The sequence below is a fragment of the Rhincodon typus genome, chromosome 26 (genome assembly GCF_021869965.1).
Source record: "Rhincodon typus isolate 14 chromosome 26, sRhiTyp1.1, whole genome shotgun sequence".
NCBI lineage: Eukaryota > Metazoa > Chordata > Chondrichthyes > Orectolobiformes > Rhincodontidae > Rhincodon > Rhincodon typus.
In genome coordinates this window covers 35,577,483-35,587,176 of record NC_063357.1, presented here as the reverse complement: position 1 = coordinate 35,587,176, position 9,694 = coordinate 35,577,483, and positions in this window count along the sequence as shown.

Here is a 9,694-nt window from a genome sequence, read left to right as displayed (position 1 = left end):
TCAAAAATCCCTGGCGAAGACATGTACTCATCACTGTCTCGAGAATCTGTTTGGTGTCTTACTCGGGACATCTGAACTATACCATGTCAACAATGCTTATGAGAACTACATAAGGCTTGCAGAAATTGAAACAACCAACACCCTGCATTCATGTTGTGCCTTGGAAGCAGAAAATAGCTCTAGGAATTGTATGGAAGTTCACATTAGAAATGCAGATACCTTGTTGGACATGTGTGTGGTTAAAATGAATGTGAATAACAGGAATGAATAATGCAACAGTATATAACACAGGATGAATAGTATACGTATGCAGAAATCACATTTCAGTGTCTGTGCAAGAGCAACATTGTGAAAATGCTCATTATCTGACTTCCTGGGCTTCATTTATCCGATTACCATTAGGAGTATCAGAATGGCAGAAAATCTCCTTGCAATCTTACTGCATAAAAGGAGGCCATTTGATCCAGAGCACTCATGATGTCTTTATGAAAAATGTTATTCAATCAGTCCCATTCTCTATGATTTACTCCATAGTCCCTCAAATGTCTCCTTTCCAAAAGTATAAATTCAGTTCTAATTTCAAAGTCCATTCCAGTGCATTCAAGAATGTAATAACTCGCTATGAATGAAAATTGTCTCCTCATGTCCCCCCATCAGTGAGATGCGCTTTATAATTCTAGGAGCTACACAGTCAATGTACATTACAGTCATCCCTGGGAATTTTTCCTCAACTAATATTCGCCACAGATCAAAGAGAATTCCATAAAATCATTTCAGAGAGTTGACTGTTGATATTTTAAACACCTAGGTTTTTTTTAGTACCTAGAAAAACACAGGGAATATTTGCATCTTAACAACCCCAAAACAAGACTGTTCTGCTTCTCATTCAACCTGGAAATCATTGGAGATCGCTCTGCAAGCTAGTACTCTGATTAAAGTACTGACCAGAAAGGTAAGGCAAGCAGAAAACTACAGAACAAAGTCAGATACCATCGCCCCATGAACAAAAATTCAAACAATACACATAAATAATTTACACACACACACACACACACACACACACACACAGACACACACGCACGCATGCACAAATCAAATGCAATATAAAATTTTATTGTATAATTGTTGCAAACAATATATGCGTAGAAGTAACTAGGACTTTCCTTAATGTGATGCTGTTTCGGTAATGGAGCCATGGAGTGTGGATTATTATTGTCGTTAACCCTTGTGTTAGAAAGGACAGCCCACACTCCCTGGGTCTCACAAGGACATTAGTGCTGCTGAAGGAAGCCATTTGTAGCTGTAATCTAAACCCTCCCTGTTGCTGTCAGACTGGGTGCCCAGAGACAAAGCCATCAAAGTGACATCTCACACACAAGCTGAAAAGGACAGCTTGCTTCCAGCCACCTAAGTTGTCATCAGCCATTAGTGTCAGATTGCTTGGGCCTGCGAGGGAGCACCAGACAATTACATTTCCCCCATCTCTGGCAATCTGCCTTAAAGGTACTAACTTTCCATCAAATGAATGCTCCTTCCCACCTAAACTAACTCTTTACCTCAACATTTTATCTCTAATAACATTGTTGGTATATTGTTACATGACAACAGTGACTGCACTTCAAAAGTATGTCAATGGTTTTAAAAAATGCTTTGGTTGCTTGGATTTGTTTGTGAAGGGTTCTGTTTAAATGCAAGCTCTTTCTTTATTAGTGCACAGTCCAAGGGATTTCTGATGTTGCATCAGTTCATGCTTAATGGGACGTTAATTCACAGCAGCTCTAAACCTCCCAACTCATAATTTGCCTCTTAGCACAACTGATTGTGTATGAAGTAAGAGTTCATATGTTTTTCCTTCAATTGTTCATTTGCAAAGACACATATTACACATATTTACTCTGAGATACAGAGACAAATTCTTCTCCTTAGTGCTCGGGCATCAAGCCTGAAGGAGCACATGTCAGCCATCAAAGATCACATGCCCTAAATCATTTTCTGACCTCACATTGAAATTGGATAGTAAATTATGTGGACCGATTTAGGACTATGTAATCTTTCCTGCCCAATTCAAGAGTTATGCTCCAAGCACCAGCACCATGGGGGAAGATCTTCCAGAAATCTACAGAAGGCCATTTGGTCCATCATTTCCACAAAGACTGACAAGTTCCCTGAGATATGTTACAACTGCGCAGGTTTTTGAAGAGATCTGCCATAATGCAGCTAAGCCTCACTGTTTTCACTTCAAAGACACGTAAATACAGCAATATTTCTCAGTCCACTTACAGACTGCAGCAGTTTGAGTCCCTGATGGTGGGACTCAGGCAAAACAAAAGCCACTGCTCAGGCAAATCATCATAGCCGGCAGAATGAAATTGGAAAAGGCTGTGTACAGAAGGAAGGGAAACTTGCCAACATACTTGGAAGGAAATGCTGATGGTAAGAAAACTGACTAAATCATCGATAAGAGTCGCCTTTTAGAACATTTCATTATTCTGAATTACTTTATAATGCTGTAGTTAGGTGCGATTCTCAGTTACCTGACAGTGTAACATATGAGGATGACAGCGAATGAGCTGATATTGATAGTGTTTATTCAAAAATGTTATGTGACAGCCACGATTGCCCTGTTACAATCAATACTTGATTACAACTAAAGGACATGTTAAAGGTTGCTGCTGAAATATTACAAATGGTTGGAAGAACATTCAAAATTGTTGCACTAGCAACTTTTCCTGAACTGTACACTTCATGAAATACACATTCTACTCTTTTTTTATCTCTAATAAATTGAAGTGAAGCCTTGGATACTGTTTGTCATATTTCATCTAAAGCTATGCCTCATGATCCTTTCTTTTCAGAAGTAGACAGCCTGAAACGAAATGCTGAGATATGACACTGAATGGTAATTCCTTCATATGGACCAAGGAGACAGCCTTGGGGATCCTAGGCTAGAGGATCATCCAGGATATGCGATACATAAGATAGTGGTGAGGATAAAATGCTTGTTTTATGCACTGTCAGTACATACATTCGTTACGGTGACCCTCTGTATTGTGATTGAACTGCACCAACAACATATTATGTTGTTGTAATAAGATTTTAAATTTAGATTTTATTGTCACATGTGCTCAAACATTGAATTACACTGAGAAGTGTTTAATGTCACCACACATGGGGCCATTTTAAGTGCAAAATAGTAAAAGAAACAATGTTTAAAGGAGTTAAGCATTACCTTCATAGGATAACTGGAAAAATAAAGAAATAAGGTAATAGTTAACATTTAAGTTCTCCTTAATACAACAAAAATAAAGGAAGAAAATTAAAAATTCAACAGTCTTTGACAAGTTCTTTGCTTAGCTTGTTCTCCAGAAGATCTCAGCCATTCTGTGCCACAAATGTAGGTGAACTAGTACAAAAGTTCAAAATTTTCCCACCACTCTTCCCATGTTAAGGGCCAGAGAATGGGCAGAAAAATGTTGAATGAACTCATCGCGGATTGACCCTTTAATAATTGCAACAGTGATTGTCCTTTTACTGAGCATTATAGCAAGGTGGTGTGCACTTGGGGGACACTGAATGAGAATTCAAGTTGATTATTGTGGATAACTTCATCGATGAAGGGTACTTTGTATGGTTTGTACAACAGCCCACAGTTCTGTGCTTATGATAGGTCCACCTGCTTGATTTTGAAAGATAGGACAACCATATAAATGTCGAGGACCTGCATGCCTAAGGTATATTCAATATTCCATGTACCCTTGGTTGAGAGATGGCTGTGGCTATGATACAGTATATGTACTCTAGACCTAATTCTCAGAGATGTGCTCCCTTCCGCAGTGTCCCAAGCTAGGGCCAAAGAGTTACAGGTTTTGCCTGGTAAGCGCGGAGTAAAGGATTAATGTTATTCAGTCAGAAATGGAGTTGGTGATGTTACCATGACCTAGAGGGCTCATTCACTGGTGATGAATGAGCCTGAGATGTAGATTGATTCAGACTTTTGTGATATATGGTTTTGATAAAGAATTGGAACAAACTTAATATAATTAGGTCCAGATAACTGGTGCAGTACACCGAATGAGGCCAACCAACCAGTTCAACATTACACCAGACAGAGACAAATTGTGCCTTAGAGTAAGGATGGGCAAAAAATATCTCCACTCCATGGCCAACCCCATTCCAAACTTGTAAGAGCATAACACCGTAAAAATATAAGGGCGGGGTAGACCAGGTTTTTTGAAGAAGTACTAAACAGGATTAAAAACTGAAAGAACTGCAGATGCTGTAAATCAGGAACTAAAACAGAAGTTGCTGGAAAAGCTCAGTAGATCTGGCAGCATCTGTGAAGAAAAAAATCAGAGTTAACATTTCGGGTCTGGTGACCCTTCCTCAGAACTGGTGTTAACACTGATATTACCGCAGAGGATTGATGAGGGCAGAGGTGAATATGATCTATATGGACTTCTGTAAGGTGTTTGACAAGGTTCCGCATGGTAGACTGGTTAGCGAGGTTACATTACATGGAATACAGGGAGAACTAGCTATCTGAATACAGAATTGGCTGGAAGGTAGTAGACAGAGGGTGATGGTGGAAGGTTGCTTTTCAGCCTGGAGGCCTGTGACCAGCAGTGTGCCACAAGGATCGATGCTGGGTCCTCTGCTTTTTGTCATTCATATAAATGATTTGGATGTGAACATAGGAGGTATGGTTAGTAAGTTTGCAGATGACACCAAAATTGGAGGTGTAGTGGACAGCGAACATGGTTACCTCAGAGTACAACAGGATCTTGATCAGATGGGCCAATGGGCCGAGGAATGGCAGGTGGGGATTAATTTAGATAAATGTGAGGTGCTGCATTTTGGAAAGGTAAATCAGGGTAGGACTTATACACTTAATGGTAAAGTCCTGGGGAATATTGCTGAACAAAGAGACCTCGGAGTGCAGATGCATAGCTCCTTGAAAGTGGAGTCGCAGGTAGACAGGTTAGTGAAGAAGGTGTTTGGTATGCTTGCCTTTAATGGTCAGTGCATTGAGTATCGGAGTTGGAAGGCCATGTTGCAGCTGTACAGGACATTACTTAGGCCACTATTGGAATACTGCATGCAATTCTGGTCTCCCTGCTATAGGAAGAATGTTGTGAAACTTGAAAGGGTTCAAAAAAGATTTACAATCATGTTATCAGGATTGGAGGGTTTGAGCTATAGAGAGAGGTTAAATAGGCTGGGACGATTTTCCCTGGAGCAGAGGCTGAGAGGTGACTTTATAGAGGTTTAGAAAATTATGAGGGGCACAGATAGGGTGATTAGACAAGGTCTTTTCCCTGGGATAGCGGAGTCCAAAACTAGAAGACATAGATTTAAGGTGAGAGGGGAAAGATTTAAAAGGGATCTAAGTGGCAACGTTTTCACACAGAAGGTGGTGTTTGTATGGAACAAACTGCCAGAGGTAGTGGTGGAGGCCGGTCAATTTCAATATTTAAAAGGCATCTGGATGGGTATATGAATAGGAAGAGTTTAGAGGGATATGGGCCAAATGCTGGCAAATGGGACTAGATTAATTTAGGATATCTGGTCAGCACAGATGAGTTGGACTGAAGGGTCTGTTTCCATGCTGGACATTTCTACGCCTCTATGACTCTATACCCCATAAAGCCTGTTCCACTATTCAATGTGATTATGGTTGATCTTCTGTTTAAACTACACTTTCCAACCAGTCCAATATCATTTATTTTCTAAGTGTCCAAAGCTTCATTGTGACAGCTTTTAAGAAGTCCATGATCAAGCATTCACAAAACTCTAGGTGAATAACTGTCTCCTCATCTTACCCAAAACAATCAAGCCCTTATCCTGAGACTATGGCAGGCCCTTATCCTGAGACTTCCTCTCTGTACAAAGATCATCAAATCAGAAAATAACCTCTCAGTGTGGACCCTGTCAAGCCGTTATAGAATCCTGTATGATTCAATGAGATCACCTTTGATTCTTCTGAAAGCCAGAGATTGTAGGCCCAGTTTATACAGACTCTCAACACAGGACACCCCTTTCATCCGAGGAACCGAATATCTGACACCTTTCATGTTCTACCTCGAAGGCAAATATATCCTTCCTTAAGTAAGGATACATAAACTGTACACAGTACTCCAGGTATGGTCTCGACAAAACCCTACACAATTAGAACAAGGCTTCTTATTCTTGTGCTCCAATTCACAGGCAACAAAGGCCAATATGCCATTTATCTTCCTAATTTCTTTCTCTACCTCTGTTCAGTGTTCCTTTTATGACTATGCCCAAGACTCTCTGAACAGCAATGTCTGCAAGTTTCATACCTTATTAAAAATATTCAGCTTTTTGAGACTGACTATCAAATTGAATAAGCTCACATTTCCCAAAATTCTACTCATCTGCTACCTTGGTGCCTACTCATATACTCCATCTGTTTCTCTTTGCAGCCTCTTTGTATTCTGCTTACAGCTTGCGTTCTCATCGAGCTTTGTTGGATATATTTCTCACAGTTGTTTTCTACATTACCTGAGAATCCTTGCAGCACTCCGCTAGTTTCAGCTTGCCAACTTGAAAATGCTTTCTGTCCATGAACCAATCCCCCAACTCCATGAACCATTATGTTGCATATTAACCATTTGTGCAAACTCGGAATGAACATTTTTTGATATCCAAATACACAACATGGCACAGTGGCTCAGTGGTTAGCACTGCTACCTCACAGCACCAAGAGCCCGGGTTTGATTCCAGCCTTGGACAACTGTCTGTGTGGAATTTGCATGTTCTCCCTGTGCCTGTGTAGGTTTTGCTCTGGTTTCCTCCGAAAGTCCAAAGATGTGCAGGTTAGGTGGATTAGCCATGGGAAATGCAGGGTTATGCGATGTTCTGATTTTGGCTAGGATGCTGTTCGGAGGATCGGTGTGGATTTGATGGGCCAAATGGTCTGCTTCCACCCAGTAGGAATTCTTGATCTACTGAATCATTTTATCTATCCTCTGAGGAATTACATCTTCAAAAGGCCTCCATACATTCGTCAAACATGATTTCCCTTTCGTAAAACTATGTTGACCCTATATAATCATAGATGATCTTCTCAGTGCATTGTGAAGACTTCTTTATGAATAGAATCAAGATTTTCCTCACAACTAATGTCAAGCCAGTGGTATCCTAGTCTCGCTCTCTCCCTTCTTGAATAGAGGCATTGTATCTCCTAACTTCCAATCCACTTGAACCATTAAGTAATTGAGTAAAATCATCAAATGGTTCCAACATAGAACGCGGCCATTTGGCCCATCTTAATGAGTGTAACAACTAATCCCACTCCCATCTCTTCCCTGTAGCTTTGAAAGTTTCTCCTCTTCGGATCCAATTCTGTCGAAAATCAAACCAACATTAGCAACGCATGCTGTCTTTTCATATTAAAATTGTTCAAGTCTATCAAAGTAATATTGCATATGGTTAATAAATTAATAATCTGTATCATGTTTAGCAATGTTTTACAGCCCAGTAGTGCAATAAGTTAGACAACCAACTCTTTGTTCCACATAATAATGGGTTGTCAGGCTAGACACTTTAATATTCTGAATGATATGAATTCGTAGAGATTTCCCACTTTATGTGAAGCGGTTGGCAGCTTTAAATTCTCCTAATAAATACTCTGAGTATGTTCCAGCTGTCTGTTGGTTTTGTTGGCTTGTCCACAAGTTATTTCCAAGTCATTATTTCTATGCAAATACACCCTGTAAAGACCTTCTGACTGCAAAGTAAATGGAGACCACTTAGGGACTGCTTGCCTGATCTGAAATAAATCACTTTTTTTAGATGAGGTGCTTGTCATCTGGCCAGGTGGAATTCAAGAGAATATCACTCGTTTGACAGGCTGAGTACTCCTGCAAGAGGCACCTTTGTGTTTTGTACATCGCAGTTTTAAGCTTTAAAGGGTACAGTAGCAGACTCATAGTTCAACAGGTCTGAGATCATCAGGACAGAAATGGTAAAATCTATGCTCCTGGACAAAATCTCAGGGTTCAATTATAAAGTCAATGTTGTACAGCAGTGAACAGACCTTCAGTCCAAGTCATCCATGCCAACAAGATATCCTAAATTAATCTAATTCCATTTGCCACCATTTGGCCCATATCCCTCTCAACCCTTCCCATTCATGTATCCTTCCAGATGCCTTTTAAATGTTGCAATTGTACCAGCCTCCACCACTTCCTCTGGCAGCTCATTTCACACATGCACCATCCTCTGCGTGAAAAAGTTAACTCTTAGGTCCCTTTTAAATCTTTCCCACCCCACTTTAAATATGTGCTCTCTAGTTTTGGACTCATCTACCCTGGGGACAAGACCCTGGCTATTCACCCTATCCATGCCCCTCATGATTTTCTAAACCTCTACAAGGTCACCTTTCAGCGTCCAATACTCCAGGGAAAATAGCCCCAGCCTATTTAGCCTCTCTGTATAGCTCAAACCCTCCAACCCTGGCAACATCCTTGTAAATCTTTTCTGAACATTTTCAATTTTCACAACGTCCTTCCCATAGCAGAATTGCACGCAGTATTCCAATAGTGGCCTAACCAATATCCTGTACAGCCACAATATGACCTCCCAATTCCTATACTCAATTATGTTGTGAAGGAGCTGACCAACTTACACGTATTTTCTCCTAATGAAGTGCAATGGGGCACTGTCCCACTCAGAGGAACATGCCTTGTGTTAACATTAACCCTCATACATGTAGACCATAACTGAGAGTTTTCAGTTTGTTATCGGTCACTATAATGACAGGAGATTGAGAAGACACCTGGTGAAAGTTCAGTTTCACAAGTGCAGCTTCAGCTTTTAGTAACCAGTTTCATTCCTACTGACCCTCTTGGTGGTGCATAAGCATCTTGGGCACACTCAGTTCCTAGAATAGCCTGATGTAGCTTGCATGAGAAGTAGATCATTCATCCTCGCTACTTAACAGTTCACATAGTCATCCAAGCAGGAGGCCAGAGACCCTTCACAGTCAATGAAAGTGTTCCCATGGTAACATGTAGCACCCTCAGGGGATTAGTTCAGAAAGGAGGTGAATGAATCCCGTCAGTTCTTCTACCATTGGTACCAACAGCACATTTTATTATAAACAAAATATATCACACTTTACTTTTTGGCTCAGTATGAAATCTAACATTTTCAAAGGCAATAGACCTAACTCTATCACTTAGCAAAAAGCTGAGTTACCATCAGGTTATACCTTAGGCTTTTTTCATCTCGACATGGAATTTGATTGGATCACCAATGGCTTCCTACGTAAGCAGTCGTTATTCCTCGTAGCAGTTACACGTCCTTGGCTGACTCTCAGCCGCTGTCTCCTGGAATTGTCTCTCCAGAAACAGAACGAGAGTACCAGCTCCTCAGGCAATTCCTTTTCTCATTTCTTAATATTCGTGGCTAATGCATTCTCCACATAACTCTCACTCCCTCTTTCACATTCAGTCTCTATAAACTCCTTCATATTTTTAGTTCTCCTCTGTTCCACTTTAAAGGACGAACATTTTGTTCTCCCTTGCCTAAATTTTCACATTCTACTGCTGTCACTCAGGCAGTATCCACATCTCCATTTCTCTTATGTACAACTACTCTTTCCATGACTTCAAACAAAGATAGTCCTTTGCTCCTCCAATGACATGCTTTTCCCCTTGCATTTTTAATC